Raw genomic sequence first — 27,721 nt, 5'->3', positions numbered from 1 at the left:
GCTGTCCATACAGGGGTTGGAATAATATAACATGGTTTCCAGGTTGTGTAAGGTTAGAAGGGTGTCATGGAGCTGGGAGGTTGGACTGAGAAAACTGAGAGAAACAGGAATTTAAGCTTTCATGTGAAAGAATGAATGAATAAAGCAAGGGTCTTCCTGGATTTATCACTGATTCTGTCTTCCTAGATAACTACAATAATACCTTGATAAATACACTAATACAATAAATACAATAATACCTATACAATAATGCTTTGTTAGCTCTAAGACTATTGCTCATAATTAACATCAGATGTATTTTTGAAGCATATTAAACATAAAGAAAGGCAGCTTAATGTAGTATTCAGAGTACAGTTTGTAGAGCCCAATTTCCTGTGTATAAATCTGAGTTCTGCACTTAATACCTACGCAAATTTAGACAAATTACTTGATCTCTCTGTCTCAGTTCCCTCACCTTAGAAATAGGGTTTATAATAGTACAAACATATATCACAGGATTGTTATAAATTGAATAAATTAATATTTATAAAGAGCTTAAAACTGTGCCTAGCACACAGAGATGCTATGTAAACATTGTTAAATAAATAAAATTGGTGTTACTTACATCATACTTAATCCTAAATTAAGAAAGCTCCATGATCATCAGGTTTGGTATTGGGCCCAATAGACAGTTTCTTAGTGAAAGAGGGCCAATTGAACTGAAGTCACCAATATTCCATTTCTTCTCTTCATTGCGTATTCCAAATTGAGTCTTCCCCACTCCTATTCAAAGCTTCTCGTAACAGTGAGGTTTAGCACTTTAGTGCTTTAATGAGACTTATCAGATAGCAATGTAATTTTATTTAGCGACTTTGGCTATAAACATACTTAAGCCTTTAAAAATGATCAGTGTTTTGAGAAAATTGAGCATTAATTGAAAATTAAAAACTACAATAAAAAAAACTTCTTGAAAATGGAATAAGCCGATTTACCTGGCAGACATCCACACTTCCCTCCAGGAACCTGACACACAGCATTCCAGGTGTGATCTATATCTTTTCTCTGTTGCAGGTCTTATTATCTATAATCTTCACTAATCTTTTTTGGAGAATATTAGGGCTTGTTCCTAAAGGAAGAAAATTATATAATTTTTGCTAAAGTTAGTATTTGTCTGGCTAAGTTATTAATATCTAACCCTATGTACAATTTCCAAATCAATGTAAAACATAATTTTTAATTAAACTTTTATCACTTTTCTTAGTAATAAAGAAGTAATGTTATGAACATATACATGTTTAAATGTTCTTTGCTTAGTCACAGAGAGCTACTCATTTCATTACATCAAAATATGCCTAATCCTCTGTGGTCCTTATTTTTTTCTATGGCACTTAACCTGCATAAAACATACTCTGTAATCTACTTATTTATTACATTTCACAAAGGTGTTTGTCTTTGCTAAGAATGTAAGCTTTATGAGAGCAGGAATATTTGCCTATTTTGTTCATTAATATGTCCAAACCACCTAGGACAGTACTTGGAGCAAAGTTGGTAATCAAAGTAGATGTTTATTGAGTGATTGAATGAATTGGAAGAAAATGAATTACTTATTCAAATGATACATTTCTGTAAAAACTGTCAATATTAAGGAAAATCATAACAAACAGCTCTATGAAGTTATAGTTTCTGCATGAATGTTATTGAGGATAATTCTTGACCCATTCCATGTTATTCTCTTTAAAATAATCTATGTAAAATATTTCTCAGGTTTAGCTGTGAATTTGAGTACTTTTTTTTAACTCCTAAAATTCAAATCATGTAATGCAGGAAGATTAGGAACTCACCATCAAACTTTAATGTTCCCCATTCAGGAAATACCACTTCTGAATTGGTTGGGTATGTGTAGGTAGCTTCTGGAAAACATGCTCTTCGGATGTTGCTTTATACAATACTGGTAAAGACAGATGCACAACAGCAATATCATTATTGTGCTCAGGGTAGTGGTAATTTTCACAAATTATAATATGCTTGACCCCTCACTTTGTGTATGGATCACTTAAAAGAAGCCCAGAACTCACACTTCATTCTTTGGGATTCTTGGCTCTAAAGAAAACAGATTAATTTATTAAAAGTCCTGTATATTGGAGCTGTAGGAATTACTATCTTATATATTTTTAAACAACTGCGTATTGTTTAAATATCAATAGTATGCATAAGCATTCAAAAATAAAGCTATATGTAAAAGAAAAGTACAACTAAAAATAGTGATAATATGAATAAACTGAACAACAACTCAGTAAGCTGTATTTTAAAAGATAACCTATTGAAACTACAATTCATTCCTTTTTTTGTCCAGAAAAGACATATGTGACAACACAAGACAATAAAATTAATAAAGTGGGAAGGAATTTGGGATGCAGTAAACTTATGGGAATTAAGGCAATAGTCGAAATACTTTTTTATAATTATTAAAAACTATAAGTAGGAGGATATCTCTGACTTTTGCTATTATTCGTTAATCAACAGTTGGTATATTAAGTACTAAAAAAAGTGTTCCTGAAACATTTTCAAAATCTAAAATTTGAGAGGGATTTTTATTTAAAAATAAAACCTATAAATGCTACATAAAGCCTATAGACAGTGGTGAAACAAACCATCAAACAAAAGGGTAAAAAAACAAGAGCAAGCTTTTGGTGTAATATATCCTTTAGGGAAATAATCATTTCAAAACGGGCTATAATAAATATGAGAGGATAAAAGATTAATTCACATACTTACGATTAAATAAGTAAGACCACATGTAAAAAGGATGAGAAAGAAATAGAAGACCCATGTTCAGTTTGGGGTTTATAGTTTTTATTGAATTAAGTAATCTAGCTTGGTTGTTCTCAACTGAGAGCTGTTTGTCCTCCAGGAGACATCTGAATCTCTAGGTATATTTGGTGGTCAGTCCTGGGGTGTTGCTATTGGCATGTGGCACACAGAGGCCAGGGATGCTGCCAAATATCTCATGATGCATAGAATAGCTCCCTACAATAGAGAATTATTTGGTCTAAAATTTCAATGGTACCACTGTCCACAAACCCTGCTGTAGCCTGAATATATCTGTTTTATTACTGATGATAATTCCTTGAGCAATTTGGAGGCTATACCTCACAATACTGAACAGTTGGAGGCATAGTTGTGTGATCATATTCTTGAAAGTGATGTATCAGATTCTTAGGTACATGAGTGGCTTTGGGACTCTGGGTAGTCCAGAGCTTACTTCACGAAACAGTGAGCAGCAGTGACAAGCTAGCTGTTACTAATCAGAGTGGCCCCGCATTGGTGGACATGGTTCTGCTGAAGGCTAGCTTGCCAGGGCCTTTCCCCTTCCTCAGCATCTGTGCCCGAGGAATCTTGTTGCCAGAATGAGTTATTGTGCGTTGTCCACGACCTGGTCAAAATAAATTTCATTAGCATATAGTGATATTGATATTGCTTATGCACACATTGCTGTACTAAATAAACTCATCATATGTGTCACTATTAACTATTAACTGAGGAAAAAGTCTCAGTCTTGGCGGAGTTAGGAATAACTTACTGCTGACATGAGACTTTCTGAGAACTCCTCCAAAATAGATTGACATCTTCCTTCCCTATCCCCATCAGTCACACACACTGATGTGTGTGTGTGAGTTTGTATGACCTTGCTGGAACCTGTTGCAAGAGGTAGGTGGAATTAAATGTTTGAATTTGGAATATAATAATTGTATAACCAGTTACTAGCTGCACAGGGAAATGTGTGCTTTTTAGTTTGGTGAGCAGTTGTTTAAAACTGATTGCTACAAAACATTCATCAGAAAGTGTGAATGAATGTGAATGTGAATGAGATTTTAGTGAGAAACAGAAGAGATGGAGATGTGCGTGCACTGAAGGGACAATACGTGATACCTGGATAAAAGGAATAACACATAAAGTTAGCCAACCTTTCCTCAAAGTTATATGCTTCTCTGAATCAGGACTATGCTTCACTGTCAATTTAGATGCAGAGAAAAGGCTAGATTCTTATAAAGTAAATCTGCAGTAATGGTGATAGTCTATTTGATTCTCTCTCTGATTATCTTGACTACCCCATTTTGCTCCACCTAAAGCATTGAGCTTTACCCTTAACAGTTTAGGGATCTTTTACTACATATTGTTAGCCTCATTAATAAATGTTTTTAGAAGAGTGGAGTCATATCTTTTTAAAAAAAATTTATCTCCAGAACCACCACAGAGAACCTATCACGTAAAACGAGGTCAACAAATGTTTATAGAATGAAATTTATATAATGTAATCTATGAGACACCTTCAACTAAAAATATTTGACTACAAAAACCTTTTGGGTAGGTGCCTAAGCATTTAGGGAGTGAAGAAAACTTACCATCATAGTATGGTGAGTACAAATTAAAGCAGTGACTCTGTAAAATCAGGGACAATTTTGCCGTCCTCCCCCAGCCCCAGGAGAAATTTGGCGATATCTGGAGACATTTATGGTTGTCATAATTGGGGCTATCTAGTGGGTAGAGGCCAGGGCTGCTACTAATAATCTCCAATATACAGGACTGTCTCTGGAACAAAGAATTATCTGACCCCAAATGTCAATAATGTTAAGGTGAGAGATTCTGACTTAAGAGAATGGTATTTGTATCAAGAATGAGAACACTTAAATCAATTGGAAAGGGTAGATGGTAAAATATGTTGTTAATTATATGTGACAAGACGTATCTTGAGATATTTTTTCCTGAAAGTGGAGAGACATTAGAAGATACAGGGGAGGGATATGTGTACTTTTGAAAAGGTTTTCACTAGCCTACTGAAGTCCTTATGTTTGTATGTTGGTTCTGATTCTAAATGCAATCACGATTCTGATGCATGCCAAACCTCAGTTTGGTAAGGCGTCCTCTTCATTAAAGTCACGTAGCTGAAGCAAATATTTTTGAATGAGAGAGCCCTTGCATGGATTCACGGAATTTAACTTCCTTTTCTTTTCCTACTCCCCTACCGTGGTTGCCACAGAGCATAAAACAAATAATCCGGAACCCAAAGGTGCAGTGGCTCCTCCCTACCCTCCCTTCCATTTGAGAAACTCCTAAAGGAAATTGGCTTGTACTCAACTTCCTTCAGAGGCATATAAAAACAAAGATGCTTTACTGTGGGCTTAGAGAACTTCCCCCGGGTGACTCTACTTCCCTGTTTCTGCTCTTACTCAGAATTTTAATCTAATTTATATTTGTGCATCAATTTTTGTTCTGAGTTCTCACTTGCTCATGATTGCTGTGTCTGCTAGGGCTTCAGCCACCATCTCTGCAGTATTACCTTGTTATTATCACTAAAACCTTAACGTGGCACCTTGTAGCTTTTGTTGTGTCAAAAGAGGTCAGATGGTAAATTTCAAGGATTTAAAGAATATAATGAAGACTTACTGGCTGATACTTTCAGAAACATCAGAGAATCTATCAAACTCTTACAGTCTGCCTATCCTAACTTCTACTCCATTATAACTGCACTTTAATGTCCTTTATGTCACACGCTACTCTATTTTCCTGCGTCTCCCTTCTCCCCTTCTATTTAAAGTACTTTTATTAAAGTACTTAGATAGGCCAAGTTAGATTCAGGACACTGATCTGGATGGCTGTTTAGCATTCCAGCTGGGGAATAGACAAATTGGCAGAACTCTTTCTTACTACTGCTTTTATTCTTGTGTTGACTGTCTCTCTTCTACCAAACAAAAAAAAATTCCTAATTGTGGAGTTTGATCACATCAGTACTCAAGTTTTTAATTGGAATAACTGATTTTAAAATATCTTGGGAAGTTGCTTGAGGATTGTTCAGTCAAAATGTATCAGAGAGAGAAATAATCTAACACAGCTTTGTGTTTAAGCCTTGCCCAGTTTACTCAGAAATAACTAGGCGGTGAAAGAAGGATAGTGAGAGCCATTAGGGCTGCTGTCACCTGGCTCTGGAAGGTGATTTCTCTAATCCAACTGACCCCATCAGTTTCAGCCCTGGATAAGAGCTGTGCTTCTCTGACAGCCTGCTTCTAGCAACCCTGGGGCTCACATTTCCCACTTGGTGAGGATTTTCCCACCAGGGCAGCTGGTGGGAGAATGGAAGCAGAAGGTCTTGGCTAGCAAGGAAGCTGCTTGCATGTAAGGCAGCTGACTTCCCAGCACATTGAACTTTGGCTTGTAGGAGCAGTTTTCCATAGTGAGTTCCCAGGCCTGAAGTTTTCATAGGCATAATAGAAAATACAAATAGCGGACCTCTATTGAATGCTTATTATGAGCTGCACACTCTTGCAAATACTTCATGTGTGTCACCTTCTTTTATTATCCCAAAAACTTGAAACTGAATTTTTGAGAAGTTAAATCACCTGTTCAAATGTATCCAGGTACTAGGTGGCAGATCTGGGGCTCAAAACTGATGTGTAGCTGGTTTCAGATTCTAAGTTCTTAATTATCATTACTTGTCCCTAGGTCTCCTCTGTCATTATGGTGTGTAATAATGTGTTCCTCATTTAAAATTCACAATATCAGTCAACATAAAACCAACTGCAGTCACCTTCATGCACGATTCTGAAAGCAGGCTTCCCATTACACCTTTATGGACACTGTATTGACTCTCAAGTGAAGGTCTTTTTTGCCATCCAAGGAATTAAGTTTCACTAGAAAATAACTCTTTGTTTATGAACTTACAGGTATGGAGAAGAGTTTCTGCTGCTGGCATTGTGATGTCTTAGAGTTAAGGGAAAAGAAAGGGAAATATTTACATTTATGAATACATTTTATTTTAATATTAATTATTTTGTTTTTGGGAACACATTCTGTAGGCATAATCATTTTATTCAATCTTGACTATATAATTTCTATGTTCAGAGATTAGCATAGACATATGTTCAAAATCTTAGCATGAATTCTTATGTTTCTAAAAAGATTCTCAAGAATTCTGAACATTTTCCCATTATAAGTTATTTGAAAAAGTGGTTGGGGTCCTGGACAGTACTAAAATACATGAAAAATGGTGATATTTCACCATATCTTGAATCCAAATCCAATAGATAACTGAATGTATTCAACATCTTTTATGCACCATTTGAAATACTCTTGACCCCTCTGTTATTCCAGTCACAATGTGCTGACAAATTCCACAGATTCAGATCTGCTTTACTTAGGAGAAATTTGACAGATTCCCATCTCAGGTTAGAACCTAAGACTTTTTGCTTTTCTCAGAAGAAAATCACTGATCATTTCTTGATGGACAATAGGTAATATAGGAGTTAATTCTTTGAAGCCACTGTAAGTTGAAAGCTGATGGACAAATGTTTCCCCTTTGGTCACAGGAGAGCACTGTTCTGAAATATAATTAAGAAGATGTCAAGGGTTGGAGCTATGTCAAGCTCCTTGGATTTACCTCCCCTAATGATGGTTAACTCTCCCTCTCCATTTTACTATTTCTGTCCTCTACTTACTCTATCAAATCAACTATTGCATGCAAGTCTTTGTCTCTACTCTGCTTTTTTGGGAAACCAGGTTAAGACCCTCAAATAATACATAAAGCTAATAACTAGGAGTGAATACATACATTGTTATATTTAGTGCATTTTTTGATGAGTGTATTTTGATATTTGTGATACTTATAAAATTAATACCCTTTGTGCAGTAAGTTTCAGTTATTTAGAACATTCAATTCAGTGTGCCATTCCATTTCCCATTTATTTTGGGTAAAAAATTTCTTACCTTAGTAATAAGGCAGATTTTAACAGTCTACTCATTTTCAGACATCTAGGAAATATTATAGAATGAGATTTACTCCAGACATTTTTTCTATGTGCCCCACATTTCTGTAGAATTGCAAACCTGTTTAATTCATGTGCAACGTATGTGAAGAAAGGGTGAACAAGAGAATCATGATAATGTTCCAAATTTCAGATGCAGAGACTGTAAGTCCAAACAGTCATTTCTACTTTAGATTTCTCTTCAAAAGGAATCACCAATTTCTGTATAAGTTAAATACTATAAATGTCAATGTATGTTCATTTTTATTGTGCTCTTGGATTTCTATAAATCCAGGAGGGAGTATCCATTTATGTATGCCAATTATAGTTACAGACTCTTACATTAGGTTGCACAACAAATCAGAAAAACAAAAGAATGCTTTACTAGGAAGTCAACCTGTCTGAACAAAATGGCAGGAGCAATTCAACAGTCAGATGGACTATGAGTAGATGTGAGCCACACCTGCTTAAACAGAAAGGTGGCATTTTCCAACTTATCCTTCATAGCTGCCTTCAAGAGGTTACTTTTTATTCAACATACCTTTAGAGTTTGATTTGAGCTTTGTGTGGTAGTAAAATATATCAAACGAAGATATTGGGAAATAATTAAATTCCTGTAACTCAACTGGAAAAAAGTAAATTTCTACACCTTAAAACTAATTTAGAAACACTACTATGTTCACAGAACTTTTTTCTTTGAGGTTTTCTTTGTTGATGCATGACTTGCCAAAGGGAATAAATGTTTTTGATTTATAATTTACTTTTAATTGTTGCATTATCCCAGAGCTTAATAGAATAACTATCACTTGGTAGGTGGAAGACAGACAGGTACAATGAATGGGGAAGTGACTTCAGCTGTTGCTCCTTTGGACTGAGTCACAGCTGTGGCGGTTCATTTCCTTCCTTTTAAGTCTCGTGGCTCACACCGAAAGGCTGAAGCTCCTTGGATTTATCTCCGAATCAGGAAACGACACTGGAACACAAGATACTCTGTTCACAATGTACCATATAAAGGAAGTGACAAAAAACAATGCCACTGCTTCTGCCAATAAGGAGATTCCATCAAGGGATAATAAGACAAAGCATTTTAAAAAAACAGCTCAGCATCTGTACACTGGTCTTCTCCTATGGGCCAGGAATCAACGAAGAATAGACACGGACCCTGCCCTCGGTGAACCTGGAGTGTATTGAAAAGGTTGTACAACTAAACAGATAATTAATATTATGTGATCAGTGCTATCGCAGATGTATGCAGAAGAAATTAGATGCACCAAGAAAAGTCACTTAACATAGAGGGGTGAATAAGAACAGTTGGTGACATTCTTCAGGACAGAGTCAAAAAATTAATTTTACTGGGGGCATAATTCACCCACTGTTGAATGTTAGAAAGATGCTTAGCTGCTCTCTAAATGGGCTTCTGGATCTGTAATTATTTCATATTTGGTGTCTTTTTTAGGTTAGAATGTAATAAATGCAAATTTGGATACACTGGTAAAATGAGGACTCCCTAAGAGTCTGTTATTCAGTAAGTATTTTATTCCTTAAAAAAATAAAGTCTTAAACACATAGTAATGAACTAAGCTGTATGTTCTAATGTATAAGAAACAATTATATAGAAACAATAGATAAATTTAAAATATAAGTTTTATATAGACCATGGACTTTAACTATACTTAAGTGCATTTATTATTTTATATGAGTCAAACGCTAAATTAGTTGACTAATTATACTTTTTGGAGAGTTTCTCTAGGATTCTAGCATTAAAAATATAGAGGCAATCAACTGAATTCTTTTATGGAATGTCTTTTATGGGATATTTAAAAATCTTCATGTGTTAGATTTCTGAAAACTCGAAAACTATAAATGTACATGGATTTACTGAATAAGACAACTGCCATAAAATTGTTTTATGAAACATAAAACTATCCTTTTGCACCTTGGAAGTTCACACATGATATTTTCACCAAAAAAAGCTACTCTGCTTTTGGGTAGGAAGAATTAATATTGTCAAAATGGCCATCCTGCCTAAAGCAATCTACAGATTCAATGCAATCCCTATCAAAATACGGACAGCATTCTTCAAGGAACTTGAACAAATAGTTCTAAATTTCATATGGAACCACTAAAGACCCCAAATAGCAAAAGCAATCCTGAGAAGGAAGAATAAAGCAGGGAGGGATCTCACTTCCCAACTTCAAGGTCTACTACAAAGCCACAGTAATCAAGATAATTTGGTACTGGCACAAGAACAGACCCATAGACCAGTGGAGCAGAATAGAGATTCCAGATATTAACCCAAACATATATGGTCAATTAATAAACGATAAAGGAGCCATGGATATAGAATGGGGAAATGAAAGCCTCTTTAACAGCTGGTGTTGGCAAAACTGGACAGCTACATGTAAGAGAATGAAACTGAATTACTAACTCCATACACAAAAGTAAACTCAAAATGGATCAAAGATCTGAATGTAAGTCATGAAACCATAAACTCTTAGAAGAAAACATAGGCAAAACTCTCTTGAATATAAACATGTTCAGTTTCTTCATGAATGTATCTCCCTGGGCAAGGGAAAAAAAGCAAAATGAATAAGTGGGACTATATGAAATTAAAAAGCTTCTGTACAGCAAAGGACACCATCAATAGAACAAAAAAGGCATCCTACAGTATGGGAGAATATATTCATAAATGACATATCCAATAAGGGGTTGACATCCAAAATATATAAAGAGCTCACATGCCTCAACAAACAAAAAGCAAATAAGCCAATTAAAAAATGGGCAGAGGATCTGAATAGACTCTTCTCCAAAGAAGAAATTCATATGGCCAACAGGCACATGAAAAGATTCTCCACATTGCTAATCATCAGAGAAATGCAAATTAAAACCACAATGAGATATCACCTCACACCAGTTAGATGGCCAACATCCAAAAGACAAACAACACATGTTGGTGAGGATGTGGAGAAAGGGGAACCCTCCTACACTGCTGATGGGAATGTAAATTAGTTCAACCATTGTGGAAAGCAATATGGAGGTTCCTCAAAAAACTCAAAATAGAAATACCATTTGACCCAGGAATTCCACTCCTAGGAATTTACCCTAGGAATGCAGGAGCCCAGTTTGATGTTTATCATAGCACTATTTACAATAGCCACAAAACGGAAGCAACCTAAGTTTCCATCAGTAGATGAATGGATAAAGATGTGGTACATATACACAATGGAATATTATTCAGCCATAAGAAGAAAACAAATCCTACCATTTGCAACAACATGGATGGAGCTAGAGGGTATTATGCTCAGTGGAATAAGTCAGGCAGAGAAAGACAAGTACCAAATGATTTCACTCATCTGTGGAGTGTAAGAACAAAGCAAAAACTGAAGGAACAAAACAGCATCAGACTTACAGAACCCAATAATGGATTAACAGTTACCAAAGGGAAAGGGACTTGGGAGGATGGGTGGGAAGGGAAGGAGAAGGGGAATAAGGGGCATTAGGATTAGCACACATAATATAGGCGGGTGGCACGCAGAAGGCAGTATAGCACAGAGAAGACAAGTAGTGACTCTACAGCATTTTACTACACTGATGGACAGTGACTGTAATGGGGTATGTGGTGGGGACTTGATAATGGGGGGAATCTAGTAACTACAATGTTGCTCATGCAATTGTATATTAATGATACAAAAAAAAAGGGCTACTCTGGAACATTAATATGACTGGTCTGTCCTAAAAGGCAAAGGAATAAAGCCCAGAACTGGATTGTGGTCGAACAAAATCTGAATTCTTCCCTCATTGCAGGTTTTGACTAGTCACCTGACTGCATGTTTAACCTCGAAAAATGCTTTTCTTTATGTTGCTAATTAGACTGAAAATTATCTCAGTGATTATACACTACATATCATTTGTCATTCCTCAGTGATGTAGATTAGTTTTTCACAGTACATCTTCAATGTGTTTGCCATTTTGACTCTGAAGATAGGTAGGTAGATTTTTTTAAGATTTAATTAATCTGTGTAAGTTAATTAAACTTAATAATCAATTGTATATACAGGTGATAGTTGTTAATGTAAAACTGTACTCCCATTTACCTTCATGCCAATTTCAAGAAATAAGGATTAAAAAAATTTGGATACATTTATCCTTCTCCTGTTTTTATTTTAAGCTTTGGAAGCAGTACAAAGGACTACTGTGATAAAGGGTGACAAGACAGGTACTGAGGAGTACATTTAGACAGTTTTGTTGATGTAGTGAGCAGTAGACAATGTAAGTGATAACATCTGTCTTATGCTTTGAAGTACTGTCCTTGTGTTTCTAAGGGGCCCTTTTGAAGACACATCTTGGATAGGAAGTTAAGGTCTAGGATTAATGCTTTCAGTTTGGACAGTTTCTAGCTTGTCTCTCCCAGGAACCTAGATACCTTGTGAAAGTCCACATTTTGATAGCACGGCTCTGGTGTTTCCTCCAGCAGAGGATACTTTATGGATGCCTTTCAGTTCATTACCATTACTTTCCTTCAGACTCATCTTAAGAGGGAACTTCTCCAAAAAGCTTTCTCAAGTCCCTCTTCTTAGGTTCATTTTTCCTTGACAGTTTGCATATAGTAGTTTTTGATGCAAAATAACCATCACTGTATTGTATTTATTTGTTCATTCTTTTTTAAAATTGAAGTATTGCCGATATACAATCTTATATTGGTTTCAAATATATACATCATTACCCTTATTAAATTAAATCCTGCCCCCATTAGTAAAGTTACTATCTTTTAACACAGAAAGATGTCACAGAATCATTGTCTATATTCTTCAGGCTATAGTACCATCCCCATGACAAACCTACATTATGACTGAGAATTTTTGTGCCCCTTTATCCCTCTCTCCCTCCCCTCCCACCCATTTCAACCCCTCCCTCATGGTAACCACCAGTCCTTCTCAGTGCCATGAGGCTACTGCTATTTTGTTCATTTTGTTTTGCTTTGTATTTATATTCCACAAATAAGTGAAATCATTTGGTATTTGTCTTACTCTGCCTGGCTTATTTCATTGAGCATAATACCCTCTAGGTCCATCCATGTTGTTGCAAAAGGCAGAATTTCTTTTGTTTTATGGCTGGATAATATTCCATTGTGTATATATACCACATCTTTCTTACCCATTCATCTTTTGATGGCACTTACGTTGCTTCCATATCTTGATTTTTATAAATAACGTGGTGATAAACACAAATCATAGCTATTCTTTTCTTACCCAGAACACATAGGACTCTGAAAATTCATAAGAGACAAAGAATGTAAAGAGTACAAAAAATGGAAAAGTGGGTTTGGAAGAAATTTCTGAAATCTTTAAGCTTAAATTTCTTCCTGGCCTGAGTTGACAGACTTGGTAAAGGTATTTTTTTTCTTTTCAGAAAAGAGCTATTAATATTGTTATTTATAATAATAAATATATTAGAAATATATTTATATAAAATATTTATTTTACATTTATAGTTATTCGTTTTTATTTTACATTATATTTATATTTAAATTTATACATAAAATATTACTTATATAAAATAAATATAGCAAAAATAATAAAGGCATATTATTAATATGCATTTCCTTGTCATTTATTATGTTTTTTTACACATTAGAAGCTTTAATAAAATCTCTTAGATACACATTTAATCAGAAGCAGAAATTACTGTAAAGGGAGAAAACATTTAAACTGGCATTTAGTGTATGGTATTTTCAGCTATTTAACATGTATTGCATTAAGAGAGGCAGGAAAGAAACAGTCATATGTAATTTGTCAGTAACAGAAAAAAAGAATCAAAGTGGTTTTGCCTGGTAGCTTTAGTACCTTTACAATCTTATATAAAGTGTTTATGAATGTCAAAATATTTCAACATCAAGAAACAAGAAAAATCTCAAATAACCTAACTGAACACCTTCAGGAACTTAGAAAAAGAACAAATGAAGCCCAAAGTTACCAGAAGGAAGGAAATAACAAGGATCAGAGCAGAAATAAATAAATGAAACAGGGATTAAAAAAGACAAAAGATCAGTGAAATTAAGATCTGGTTCTTTGAAAAGATAAAATGACAAACCTTCAGCTAGACTCACCAGAAAAAGAGACAACACAAGTAATAAAATCAGGAATGAAAGAGGAGTCAATACATGGACACTACAGAAATAATAATAAATATTTATGTATCCTTTACTCAGTTTCCCCCAAAGGTAATATCTTGAAAAATGTTGTAAAGGTAACATCTTCAGAACTACAGTAACAATATCATAACCAGGATATTGACATTAATAGCATTAAAAAACAGAATATTTCCATCACCACAAGGATTTGTCATGTTGCCCTTTATAGCCACATCTGCTTCCTCGTAAGTCTATTCCCTCCTTACTCCCTGATAACTACTAATCTGTTTTTTTTTCTATACTTTTATTATTTCAAATATGTCATATAAAAAGTCATATAATAACTTTTTGGATCAGCTTCTTTCATGAGTGTAATTCTCTAGAGTTTCATCCAAATTCTTTTTATTGCTAAGTGGTATTTCATGGTATGATGTACCTGAGTTTGTTTAACCATTACTGTTAGAAGGATGCCTGGGTTATTTTCAGTTTTTGGCTATGAGGAATAAAGCTGCTATAAACATTTACTTATACGTTTTTGTGTGAACACAAGTCATCATTTGTCTGAGATAATGCCCAGAAGACAGGAGAGTTGCTCTAGTGGTACTTGTGGTTGTACTCCTAGGAGTATGTGAGGCAAGTGGGGCTTCCTAAAGCCCTTAGAAAATTTGAGTTTATCTGGGCTTGATACTGATTTGCATTGAACTCTGGCAAGTTGGATTAGTCAGAGTTCTCTATAAAAACAGAATGAATCTATCTATCTATCTATCTATCTATCTATCTATCTATCTATCTATCTATCTATATCTATCTATCTATCTATCTATCTATCTATCTATCTATCTATCTATCTATCTATCTATCTATATCTACCTACCTACCTATCTATCATCTATCTATCTATCTATCTATCTATCTATCTATCTATCTATCTATCATCTATCTATCTATCTATCCATCATCTATCTATCCACCAATCATCTATCATCTATCTATCTATCTATCCATCCATCTATCATCTATCTATATCTATATCTATATCTATATCTATATCTATATCTATATCTATATCTATATCTATATCTATCTATCTATCTATCTATCTATCTATCTATCTATCTATCTATCTATTTATCTATCATCTATCTATCTCTATCATCTATCTATATTTTTTTATTATGAGGAATTGGCTTATAGGAGATTACAGAGGCAGAGAAGCCCAATGATCAGCCATCTGTAAGCTGGAGACCCAGAAAAGCCAGTGTTGTAATTTCACTCCAAATCCAAAGTTCTGAGATCCAGACTGCCAATGGTGTAAATCCGAGTCTGAAGGCAGGAGGAAACCACAGCTCTTGCTCAATCAGTCAGACAGAGAGATAATTCACCCTTCCTCTGTCTTTTTGTTCAGTGGATTGGATTATGCCTGGGGAGGGCAATCAGCTTTACTGTCTGCTAACTCAAATGCTAATGTCTTATGGAAACATACAGACATACCCAGAAAAAGTGTTTAACCAGATATCTGGGCACCCTGTGGCCCAGTCAAGTTGACACATAAAATTAACCATCACGCAGATGGAGTCCAACCTCTGATGGATGATGCCAGACATCAATCAGGACAGCAGTGTCTGGATTCCAGGAGTTCGGTGCCATGGGTACTAGGCCCAACCATTTTATGGGGAGGTGGCAAGAGTTAGGCTAGATATTAACTGAATTGACCCACTAAATGGAGTGTTTTATTATTAATCATTTAAAAACTTCATGCCTATCAAAAACAACTATTTTAAAATTGTAATGATATTTCCTCTTGTAGAGATTAGAGAGTAAGAACAATGAATTTGGAAGACTATTCTTAGTTCATGGACATTTTTGGGAAAGTATGTCTTGTGTGCCCTAGTGATGGTCTTTTAGTACAATGACTATTAGTACTTAAACTGTTTGGACTGTGCCTGATACCTAGTTGTATTATTTAATAATGTGTATTTCAAACTCTAAGCTCAAGGTTACATTTGAAAAGTTCCTAAAGAAATATTATTTTAAGTAAATTCCTGGTTTAATTATAAGATTTTGAAATAACAACAGGAATAGTGTTCCACATCTTGTAAGACATTTGGTATCATTTTTTCTGGAATAAAGTCAAGAATCAAGAAACAAGGGTATCTGAGGAGCCACAAAATATGTAAAAAAAAAATGAACTCACTGAAGCTTATATAATTAAATAAAAAGGCCTGACACCATCATTCAATGGTTATTTTTTCTTCTCACTTAATATAAATATAATTAATAATTTTATGATTTATAATTTTAAATTTACAAATTTATATATAATTTTATATATTAGTAGATATAATGTTTTATAATTAGATTAAATGTAGTATAAATATTCATTAAATATTAATTACTATATAATTGTGATTGATTTGAAAAAGTAGAAGAAAGAACATAGAGAAAACAGAAATGACAGGAGGAACACTGCTTGATACTGAAGTATGGGAAAGAAATAAGATATAAAGAATAAACACAAGAGCTCAAAACTCCACATATTGGGGTCATTTGGTGAAGGCATCAATAACTCTAAATTTCTCTAAAGGCCTTGAGGGCACCACAATACCAGCTATGTATTAATGGATGTCCATTATGATATCAGAAAAGTAGGTGGTAAGTTTGAGAAAGATTTTTATAAAAATAATAATTTAGGGGGCAAAGCCAAGATGGCAGCATGAGTAGAGCAGCAGAAATCTCCTCCCAAAACCACATATATCTTTGAAAATACAACAAAGAAAACTCTTCCTAAAAGAGAGACTGGAAGACACAGGACAACAGCCAGACCACTTCCACACTTGCAAGAACCCAGCGCCTCGTGAAGCGGGTAAGATACAAGCTCCAGCCCGGTGGGACCTGAGCGCCCCATACTCCAGCTCCCGGCGGGAGGAGAGGAGTCAGAGCAGGGAGGGAGAGGGAGCCCAGGATGGCTAAATACCCAAGCCCAGCCATCCGCACCAGAGCGCAGACACAGTGCATGCGTGAGGTGCTGGAAATTAGGGAAAAAGGACAGTAAGACCTGTGAGCAGGTCCCTGCAGACATTGCACCAGGGACAAAGAAAAGCGAGTGCTTTATGGAAGTCTTAAAGGGACAGCGACCACACCGCCAGATGGACACTTAGTCCAGCAGCAGGGAATCTGGGGATCTCTGGGAACTCTAACCCTTGGGCAGCAGGGAGCACAGAGGCCCCTCATGGAGATAAATAGCCTCCCGGCCGTTCCCCCTCCAACACGGCTCCACCATATCGGAGTAGCAGCCTGAGGCAGGCCAAGCCCACAGCTACAGCCGAGATAAACTCCCTAGCAGCTGGGCAGGAATCAGAAGCCCTTGCAGCTGCCCAGCACAAGCCACTAGAGGTCGCTGTTCTCCCAGGAGAGGAAGGCCACAAAACAACAAGAAGGGAAGTTCTTCAGCCGTCACTCATGCCAGCTCTGCAAACTATCTCTATCACCATGAAAAGGCAAAATTACAGGCAGACCAAGATCACAGAGTTAACACCAGAGAAGGAGACAGACCTAACTAGTCTTCCTGAAAAAGAATTCAAAATAAAAATCATAAACATGCTGATGGAGATGCAGAGAAATATGCAAGAGCAATGGGGTGAAGTCCGGAGAGATATCACAGATGCCAGGAAGGAGATTACAGAAGTGAAACAAACTCTGGAAGGATTTATAAGCAGAATGGATAAGATGCAAGAGGTCATTGATGGAATAGAAACCAGAGAACAGGAATGCATAGAAGCTGACACAGAGAGAGACAAAAGGATCTCTAGGAATGAACAATATTAAGAGAACTTTGTGACCAATCCAAAAAGAACAATATCCATATTATAGGGGTACCAGAAGAAGAAGAGAGAGAAAAAGGGATAGAAAGTGTCTTTGAAGAAATAATTGCTGAAAACTTCCCCAAACTGGTGGAGGAAATAATCGAACAGACCACAGAAATACAAAGAACTCCCAACAGAAAGGACCCAAGGAGGACAACACCAAGACACATAATAATTAGAATGGCAAAGATCAAGGACAAGGAAAGAGGTTTAAAGGCAGCTAGAGAGAAAAAGGTCACCTATAAAGGAAAACCCATCAGGCTACCATCAGACTTCCCAACAGAAACCTTACAGGCATGATATATTTAATGCAATGAAATAGAAGGGCCTTGAACCAAGGATACGGTATCCAGCACGATTATCATTTAAATATGAAGGAGGGATTAAACAATTCCCAGACAAGCAAAAGTTGAGGGAATTGGCTCCCCACAAACCACCTCTAAAGGGTATTTTAGAGGGACTGTTCTAGACGGCAGCACTCCTAAGACTAAACAGATGTCACCAGAGAAAATAAAATCACAGCAAAGAAAGCAGACCAACCAAATACTAACTAAAGGCAAAAAATAAAATCAACTACCCACTAAAAGCAGTTAAAGGAAACACAAAAGAGCACAGAATAAAACACACAACATATAAAGAATGGAGGAGGAGGAATAAGAAGGGAGAGAAGAAAAGAATCTCCACACAGTATATATAACAGCTCAATAAGCAAGCTAAGTTATTCAGTAAGATACTAAAGAAGCTAAACTTGAACCTTTGGTAACCACGAATCTAAAGCCTGCAATGGCAATAAGTACATATCTTTCAATAGTCACCCTAAATGTAAATGGACTGAATGCACCAATCAAAAGACACAGAGTAACTAACAGAATGGATAAAAAAGCAAGACCCATTTATATGTTGCTTACAAGAAACTCACCTCAAACCCAAAGACATGCACAGACTAAAAGTCAAGGGATGGAAAAACATATTTCAGGCAAACAACACCGAGAAGAAAGCAGGGGTTGCAGTACTAGTATCAGACAAAATAGACTTCAAAACAAAGAAAGTAACAAGAGATAAAGAAGAACATTACATAATAATAAAGGGCTCAGTCCAACAAGAGGATATAACCATTCTAAATATATATGCACCCAACACAGGAGCACCAGCATATGTGAAACAAATACTAACAGAACTAAAAGAGGAAATAGAATGCAATGCATTCATTTTAGGAGACTTCAACACACCACTCACCCCAAAGGATAGATCCACCAGGCAGAAAATAAGTAAGGACACAGAGGCACTGAACAACACACTAGAACAGATGGACCTAATAGACATCTATAGAACTCTACATCCAAAAGTAACAGGATACACATTCTTCTCAAGTGCACATGGAACATTCTCCAGAATAGAGCACATACTAGCTCACAAAAAGAGCCTCAGTAAATTCCAAAAGATTGAAATCCTACCAACCAACTTTTCAGACCACAAAGGTATAAAACTTGAAATAAATTCTACAATGAAAACAAAAAGGCTCACAAACACATGGAAGCTTAACAACATGCTCTTGAATAATCAATGGATCAATGAACAAATTAAAATAGAGATCAAGGAATATATGGAAACAAATGACAACAACACAAAGCCCCAACTTCTGTGGGATGCAGTGAAAGCAGTCTTAAGTGGAAAGTATATAGTAATCCAGGCACATTTGAAGAAGGAAGAACAATCCCAAATGAATAGTCTAATATCACAATTATCGAAACTGGGATAAGAAGAACAAATGAGGCCTAAAGACTGCAGAAGGAGGGACATAATAAAGATCAGAGAAGAAATAAACAAAATTGAGAAGAAGAAAACACTAGCAAAAATCAATGAAACCAAGAGCTGGTTCTTTGAGAAAATAAAATAGATAAGCCTCTAGTCAAACTTATTAAGAGAAAAAGAGAATCAACACACAACAACAGAATCAGAAATGAGAATGGAAAAATCAAGACAGACTCCACAGAAATACAAAGAATTATTAAAGACTACAACGAAAAACCTATATGCTAACAAGCTGGAAAACCTAGAAGAAATGGACAACTTCCTAGAAAAATACAACCTTCTAAGACTGACCAAGGAAGAAACACAAAAGTTAAACAAACCATTTATAAGCAAAGAAATTGAAATGGTAATAAAAAAACTACCCAAGAACAAAAATCCGGGGCTGGATGGATTTACCTCAGAATTTTATCAGACATACAGAGAAGACATAATAATCATTCACCTTAAAGTTTTCCAAAAAATAGAAGAGGAGGGAATACTCCTAAACTCATTCTATGAAGCCAACATCAACCTAATACCAGAATCAGGAAAAGTCCCCACCGAAAAAGAAAATTACAGACCAATATCTCTGATGAATGTAGATGCAAAAATACTCAATAAAATATTAGCAAACCGAATTCAAAAATACATCAAGAGGATCATACACCATGAACAAGTGGGATTCATCCCAGAGATGCAAGGATGGTACAACATTTGAAAATCCATCAACGTCATCCACCACATCAACAAAAAGAAGGACAAAAACCACATGATCATCTCCATAGATGCTGAAAAAGCATTCGACCAAATTCAACATCCATTCATGATAAAAACTCTCAACAAAATGGGTATAGAGGGCAAGTACCTCAACAAAATAAAGGCCATATATGATAAATCCACAGCTAACATCATACTGAACAGTGAGAAGCTGAAAGCTTTCCCTATGAGATCGGGAATAACACAGGGATGCCCACTCTCCCCTCTGTTATTTAACATAGTACTGGAGGTCCTATCCACAGCAATCAGACAAAACAAAGAAATACAAAGAATCAAGATTGGTAAAGAAGAAGTTAAAATGTCACTATCTGCAGATGACATGATATTGTACATAAAAAACCCTAAGGACTCCACTCCAAAACTACTAGAACTGATTTTGGAATCCAGCAAAGTTGCAGGATACAAAATTAACACACAGAAATCTGTGGCTTTCCTATACACTAACAATGAACCAATAGAAAGAGAAATCAGGAAAACAACTCCACTCACAATTGTATCAAAAAGAATAAAATACCTAGGAATAAACCTAGCCAAAGAAGTGAAAGACCTATACCGTGAAAACTACAAGACACTACTTAAGAGAAATTAAAGAAGACACTAACAAATGGAAACTCATCCCATGCTTGTGGCTAGGAAGAATTAATATCGTCAAAATGGCCATCCTGCCCAAAGCAATATACAGATTTGATGCAATCCCTATCAAATTACCAGCAACATTCTTCAACGAACTGGAACAAATAGTTCAAAAATTCATATGGAAACACCAAAGACCTCGAATAGTCAAAGCTATACTGAGAAAGAAGAATAAAGTGGGGGGGGGATTTCACTCCCCAACCTCAAGCTCTACTACAAAGCCATAATAATCAAGACAATTTGGTACTGGCACAAGATCAGAGCAACAGACCAGTGGAACAGATGAGAGACTCCAGACATTAACCCAAACATATATAGTCAATTAATATTTGATAAAGGAGCCATGGACATACAATGGTGAAATGACAGTCTCTTCAACAGATGGTGCTGGCAAAACTGGACAGCTACATGTAAAAGAATGAAACTGGATCACTGTCTAACCCCATACACAAAAGTAAATTCGAAATGGATCAAAGACCTGAATGTAAGTCATGAAACCATAAACTCTTGGAAAAAAATATAGGCAAAAATCTCTTAGACATAAACATGAGTGACTCTTCTTGAACATATCTCCCCAGGCAAGGAAAACAAAAGCAAAAATGAACAAGTGGAACTATATTAAGCTGAAAAGCTTCTGTACAGCAAAAGACACCATCAATAGAACAAAAAGGAACCCTACAGTATGGGAGAATATATTTGTAAATGACAGATCCTATAAAGGTTTGACGTCCAAAATATATAAAGAGCTCACATGCCTCAACAAACAAAAAACAAATAATCCAATTAAACAATGGGCAGATGAGCTGAACAGACAGTTCTCTAAAGAAGAAATTCAGATGGCCAACAGGCACATGAAAAAATGCTCCACATCGCTAATTATCAGAGAAATGCAAATAAAACCACAATGAGGTATCACCTCACACCAGTAAGGATGGTTACCATCCAAAAGACAAACAACAACAAATGCTGGCGAGGTTGTGGAGAAAGAGGAACACTCCTACACTGCTGGTGGGAATGTAAATTAGTTCAACCATTGTGGAAAGCAGTATGGACGTTCCTCAAAATGCTCAAAATAGACTTACCACTTGACCCAGGAATTCCACTCCTAGGAATTTACCCTAAGAATGCAGCAGTCCAGTTTGAAAAAGACAGATGCACCCCTATGTTTATCACAGCACTATTTACAATAGCCAAGAATTGGAAGCAACCTAAGTGTCCATCAGTAGATGAATGGATAAAGAAGATGTGGTACATATACACAATGGAACATTATTCAGCCATAAGAAGAAAACAAATCCTACCATTTGCAACAACGTGGTTGAAGCTAGAGGGTATTATACTCAGTGAAATAAGCCAAGTGGAAAAAGAGAAATACCAAATGATTTCACTCATCTGTGAAGTATAAGAACAAAGGGAAAACTGAAGGAACAAAACAGCAGCAGAATCACAGAACCCAAGAATGGACTAACAGGTACCAAAGGGAAAGGGACTGGGGAAGATGGGTGGGTAGGGAGGGATAAGGGGGCTAAGAAGAAAGGGGGTATTATGATTAGCATGCATAATCTGGGGGGTGGGAGAAAGGGGAGGGCTGGGCAACACAGAGAAGACAAGTAGTGATTCTATAACATTTTGCTATGCTGATGGACAGTGACTGTAATGGGGTTTGTGGGGGTGACTTGGTATAGGGGAGAGCCTAGTACACATAGTGTTCTTCATGTAATTGTAGATTAATGATAACAAAAAAGAAAAAAAGAAAAGAGAAAGAAAAAGCGGATTACTCCCTGATAGGATAAAACTAACTGCAAATCAACGATTAATGCATGCTTTACATATCCTTAATTTTGATCTTTCAAAGGTTGTCCGATAATCATCTATGGAAGTACATTTTTCCGATAATATTCTTTTCTCTTAAAAAAAAAAAGCAGTTCCTGTGTGGTGATCGCCAATCGGTTCTTCACAATGGTATAAAGGTCATATCAAAGTGTGGGCAAAGGGTTTGTTTGTGTTTATACAGAGGATCAAGGCCTAATTTGGCTACACAGAAAACGAATTAAGATACGATATCAAGAAGAACTTCCAACATCAACATCCTCTGGAAGAGTCATTCCAGAAGATGAACATAAAAAAGATCCAGGCAATGCTGCAGTTGTAGCTGCAGTCATCCCACTGGTTCCTGGACTTGCCATTGGAATGAAGAAGGAGATATCTAAGCTGGCCTGTGCATATGGTAAAACAACAAATTTGACTGGATCTATACTGTTGGAACTCAACCAAGAATTAGGAGAAGTGCAAGTTGCAGTGCTCCAAAATCGTGTGACTATAGACTATCTACGGTTAAAAGAACACATGGGATGTGAACAGTTCCCAGGAATGTGTTGTTTTAATTTGTCTTATTTTTCTCAAACTATTCAAATTCAGTTAGACCATATCCATCATATCATTGATAAGTTTTCACAAATGCCTAGGGTACCTAACTGGTTTTCTTGGTTTCACTGGATATGGCTGGTAATTGTAGGTCTGCTTTTGTTATGTAGCTGTATTCCTACTATGTTAACGTATGTGTGCAATTTAATTAGTATTCTAAAACCTATACATGCTTATGTTACTCTACAAGAAGATATGTCAAAGAAATAATCAGTCTTCCCATGTTTTCTTCCGTCTGCTACTTCTATAGCTTTTCTTCTTCCTTCCTAATTACAACCGTTTAGTAGAATTAGTGCCTCATATCGAAAATTCCGGAGTATTGTAATTCATCCAAGTGGTAAAGATACCTCAAGACAAATGCTGGGCATAGAAGCCACAGGGCATAATCTGCAAAGAAGTAAAAAGCTAACCTTTTCAAAGAATATTGCTTCTCTCTCACTTACCAACTTTACATTTCCCTGTATGGCCCAGGAAGGTGACTGGTTAGCCAGAGACGGGTAAGATTCCTCAAGGGAGGAACGACCTAAGACAGGCGCAGTCGCAGGGGGGCCATCAGGAGAGAAATTGGGGACCAACAGAGGGGAGGCTTATAACCTTACCCCCGCTGTTTTGAGAGAAATCTTCTGCATCCGTGGATGTTTTGTTGCCCTTGTCTAGCTTGGATTAATACTTAGTCCATAGGCACAGACCTGATCATCTACACTTGCCTTCTTACAGCACTAACTGATGCTTTCTATCTTTATCTTGCATCTACCTACCACTTCAGCATTTTATTAAAAATAATAATAATAATAAGGGAGAAATGTGGGATTCACATATAAATCATGCATAGGAATCAAATGAATAATCATATCTGACTTGATTGTTTATATTTCATGATGTGTGATCAAAACCAAAAGTTTCTGTGATAGGACTGCCCTTGCACTGTTCACCATGTAAGAACTTATTCACTATGTAAGACCTTGTTCATCATGTAAGTACTTGTTTGTTATGCTTCAGAAGATTGGAGACTTTTGAGATATAGGCTTGGGGTTATTAATGACTGTGCATTGAGTCCCCTATACAGAATTTTATTGTTGTTAACAACCATTTGATCAATAAATATGAGAGGTGCCCTCTAAAAAAAAAAAACAAATAAATAAATAAATTTAAAGAGAACTTTTCTATTATTAAAAAGATAAAATGTCAACTATTCAGAAAATTTGCCTATTTAGAAAGACTCATTTCAAGGGAATTGTCAATGGTTAATATCTTATACTACTTCAAATATTTTAAGAACTACTTTGCTGATAAAATAGGCCTATATAGCTGAAGATTGGTTCTTAGTTAAGAAAAGACCCTCTGGACAATAATATGCTTTCTAAAAAATGTCCTGTAGGAGTTATCAAAGAATGATTGGTTGGTTCAGTTGATTAAAAGCATCATTCCACGCACTGTGTTAGGATGAAGCCACATGAAAGGTGTATTCTAGTAACATCATCCATACCTCGGTGTTGGCCAGCTGCTCACGAATGAGGGTTAAGCCAGAGCTTCATTCTTCCTCTTGTAAAATTCTTAATAACAGGTCAGGACTGTCATCCTCACATAAGAAGTTCTGTGTTATTATTCTTTCTATTACTTCTACATAATTCGAGCTTTTACTGTACCCAATTATGATTTGGCATAAGTATTTAAAATAGTTTCCATACCTCTTCAGTAGATGGTTAAGTGTACCTGTATATACAATACATTTTTGTGTAAGAAATGATTATTACTATTAAAAAAAATTGCAGTCGTACCCTTAAATACCATTAAAGTTTTAAGCATTCAACTTTATAAGGTGTTTCAGTTAAAACCTTTGCTTTAGCATATGAGGCATTTCTTTGCTTTAACAAGGAATGACTTGGAGTTTTCCTTCCAGAGCCTCCAGGAGAGAGCTACCCTGTGGTCATCCTTGCAGTTGTGTAGTTGGTTCACCTAGTCTAGTGTTGCATTTTCTTAGCTCTTGGCTTGGTAGTTTACAGCAGGGAGAGTCGAGTGTATTATGCTGTGAAGTCAGCTTGTTTGGTGAGATATCACTTTCATTGCTCTACTTGTTCTTTTCTTTCTTTTTTGCATTAAAGTTTAAGTTACATAAACATTAGTATCACGTATGCTTTAAGTAACAAAATAATGAGACCTTTTAAGCAATCATATTATAAAATAAAAAAGGAAATGAATTGTGTTAATTAATCTTAACTACTGAGGTTATCTCTATTTTAAAGAAGCGAGATGTTGCTTAACCAAAAGCAAATATAAATTTGGGGGTTTGGGATTGCATACAAACTTTCCCTATTGAGGTCGATGGTATTAGGTTAAGGAATTTGCCTTATGAGAGATTTTTCTAATCTTTCATGGGGAGGGAAAACCTATATCATCAATGGTTTTTCTAGGTCTTATGCTAACTAGTCAATTTGAAAATCTTTGTATCCGGTGAGTTTAGAATTGACGGAAAAACTCTCATCTCTCTCTGAAAAATACACTCCATAAATAGTGATTGTTAGGACCTTGAAAGGTAGTAGTACTGTCATTTTTCATGGAATTGAAAAGTGAGGGATACTAAATTACACATTACGTTCATGGGTCTCAGTAATTGAAGCACCCTTTACATCCTAAATCTGGGGGTAGCAATGTCTACCAGAAGCGTACATGTGCCACCAGCTCTCCTCAACTGGGGTTCTGGAAGAGAATTAAGCTCTAAAGTCCTAGGGAGCTTTCATTTTTATGATATGACTGAACTTCTCTTTTACGTATCTGGAATAATATTAACCATGTGTATTATCCCTGGAAGAACTGAAAATGTCACTCATACCATTTTCTTGAGGGCTTTCTTCTTTTGTAGAATCTCAGTTGAGAAAGACTATATATATATATTCTCTCTTGTTGTGGTTTCAGTTTCAGCTTTGACATTATGGAATTCATTAATTTGCTCAACAACCATTTACTGCTATATCCTACACCTTGTGCTAGGCTCTGGAGATATAATGTGGAGCAAAAATGGGATATGGCCTCTGTTCTCACAGAAATGATGATCTCGTGGGAGAGAGAGTCTGTAATCAAACAGTCACCTTAGTGAGTACATATTAAAACCTGAAAAAGTGCTCTCAAGGAAAGGAACAAGGCTCTTAGACAGTTGTGTCCAAGAAATATGATATCCACTGGGATTGTTGGACAAAGGGGAGACAAGGGTGTAGAGGAGGGTGGGCTGAGAAAATTGGGTTTTGAGCATGGTGTTGACAAAACCAGTTTCCGCTGTTCTCATTTAGCAATGTTCAATTCCAATTTTACCAACTGATGAGAGCATAAGGTGCAATCTAAATCCCACTGCTTCTACCAGAGAAGCCTAAAATATATTTGTGAAATGATACTAATTGTGCCTTTCACTAACACTAACTCAGTGTGAGCGTACGTGTATGTAGGCTTTTTGCTGAGAGAGACAATATTCTTTTTCTCTTTGAATCCCCAGTAGTGCCTAGCAAGGTGTTTGTACAAGTAATTCATAATTTTGTATTAAAATTAATATTTCATAATATTTCTAACTTCTCTCAGAAATTCTTTAAGTTAGATATGGATTTATATTCTTTCTTCATTGATGTTAGAACTGAGGAAGGAATTTAAAAGGTTTGGATTTGGAATGATTGACTACAAATTTGGAAAAAAGAAGGCAGATTTTTTTTTTCCACTAGGAACTTGAAATTTTCAGTTTAACCATATTTTTAGTGCAATTCTCAGTTCTAAACTGACTCATAAAGTAGTATAGAGAATGCACAGTGCACCTAGAATCAAAGAAATAGGTTCAAGTCTTGGGTCTGTCCATTTTTTTATTAGTGACTTAGAATGAATCATTTCACTGAATCTTCTTTACCTGTAAATGAGGCAAACAGAAAGAGATTGCTAAGACCTTTTCCAACTCGAAAGTCTTCCAAATGTTCACTGTACATGAATAATGCATTTTCATGCATTTGATTTGGTAGAAACCAGTAACCCATTTTCACTATCCCTAATTTTGCCACTGATGTGGAATAAAAAACTTAATATGCATTGCAGTCGCACAGAATACAAATCCTAAGTGTAAATCCTGTGAGATTTTGCTTAGTAGTTGTGATGATCCATAGCAAAATTTAAAAAAAGTCACCAAAGTACACTTTTCAAATACTCATTCTAGTATCATTGGGCATGTGCATAGGAAGATAAAATGAAATTAATATTAGCATAAACAAAAAATAACTGGTAATGTAGAATTTTATCCAAATTTCCTGGGCCATAGTCAGTACTCAGTCCAAATTTACTCAATAAAAGAATAAATAAAT

The 27,721-nt window shown here is 35.9% G+C and overlaps 1 pseudogene; it reads right to left on the bottom strand.

The window, feature by feature from the left end:
- Positions 1-27,721, bottom strand: part of LOC108392636 (transmembrane protease serine 11C-like) — a 71,635-nt pseudogene that overhangs the window by 2,590 nt on the left and 41,324 nt on the right.

The sequence above is a fragment of the Manis javanica genome, chromosome 5 (genome assembly GCF_040802235.1).
Source record: "Manis javanica isolate MJ-LG chromosome 5, MJ_LKY, whole genome shotgun sequence".
NCBI lineage: Eukaryota > Metazoa > Chordata > Mammalia > Pholidota > Manidae > Manis > Manis javanica.
Note: the sequence above shows the minus strand (reverse complement) of the source record. Positions and strands in the feature narration are given on the sequence as shown.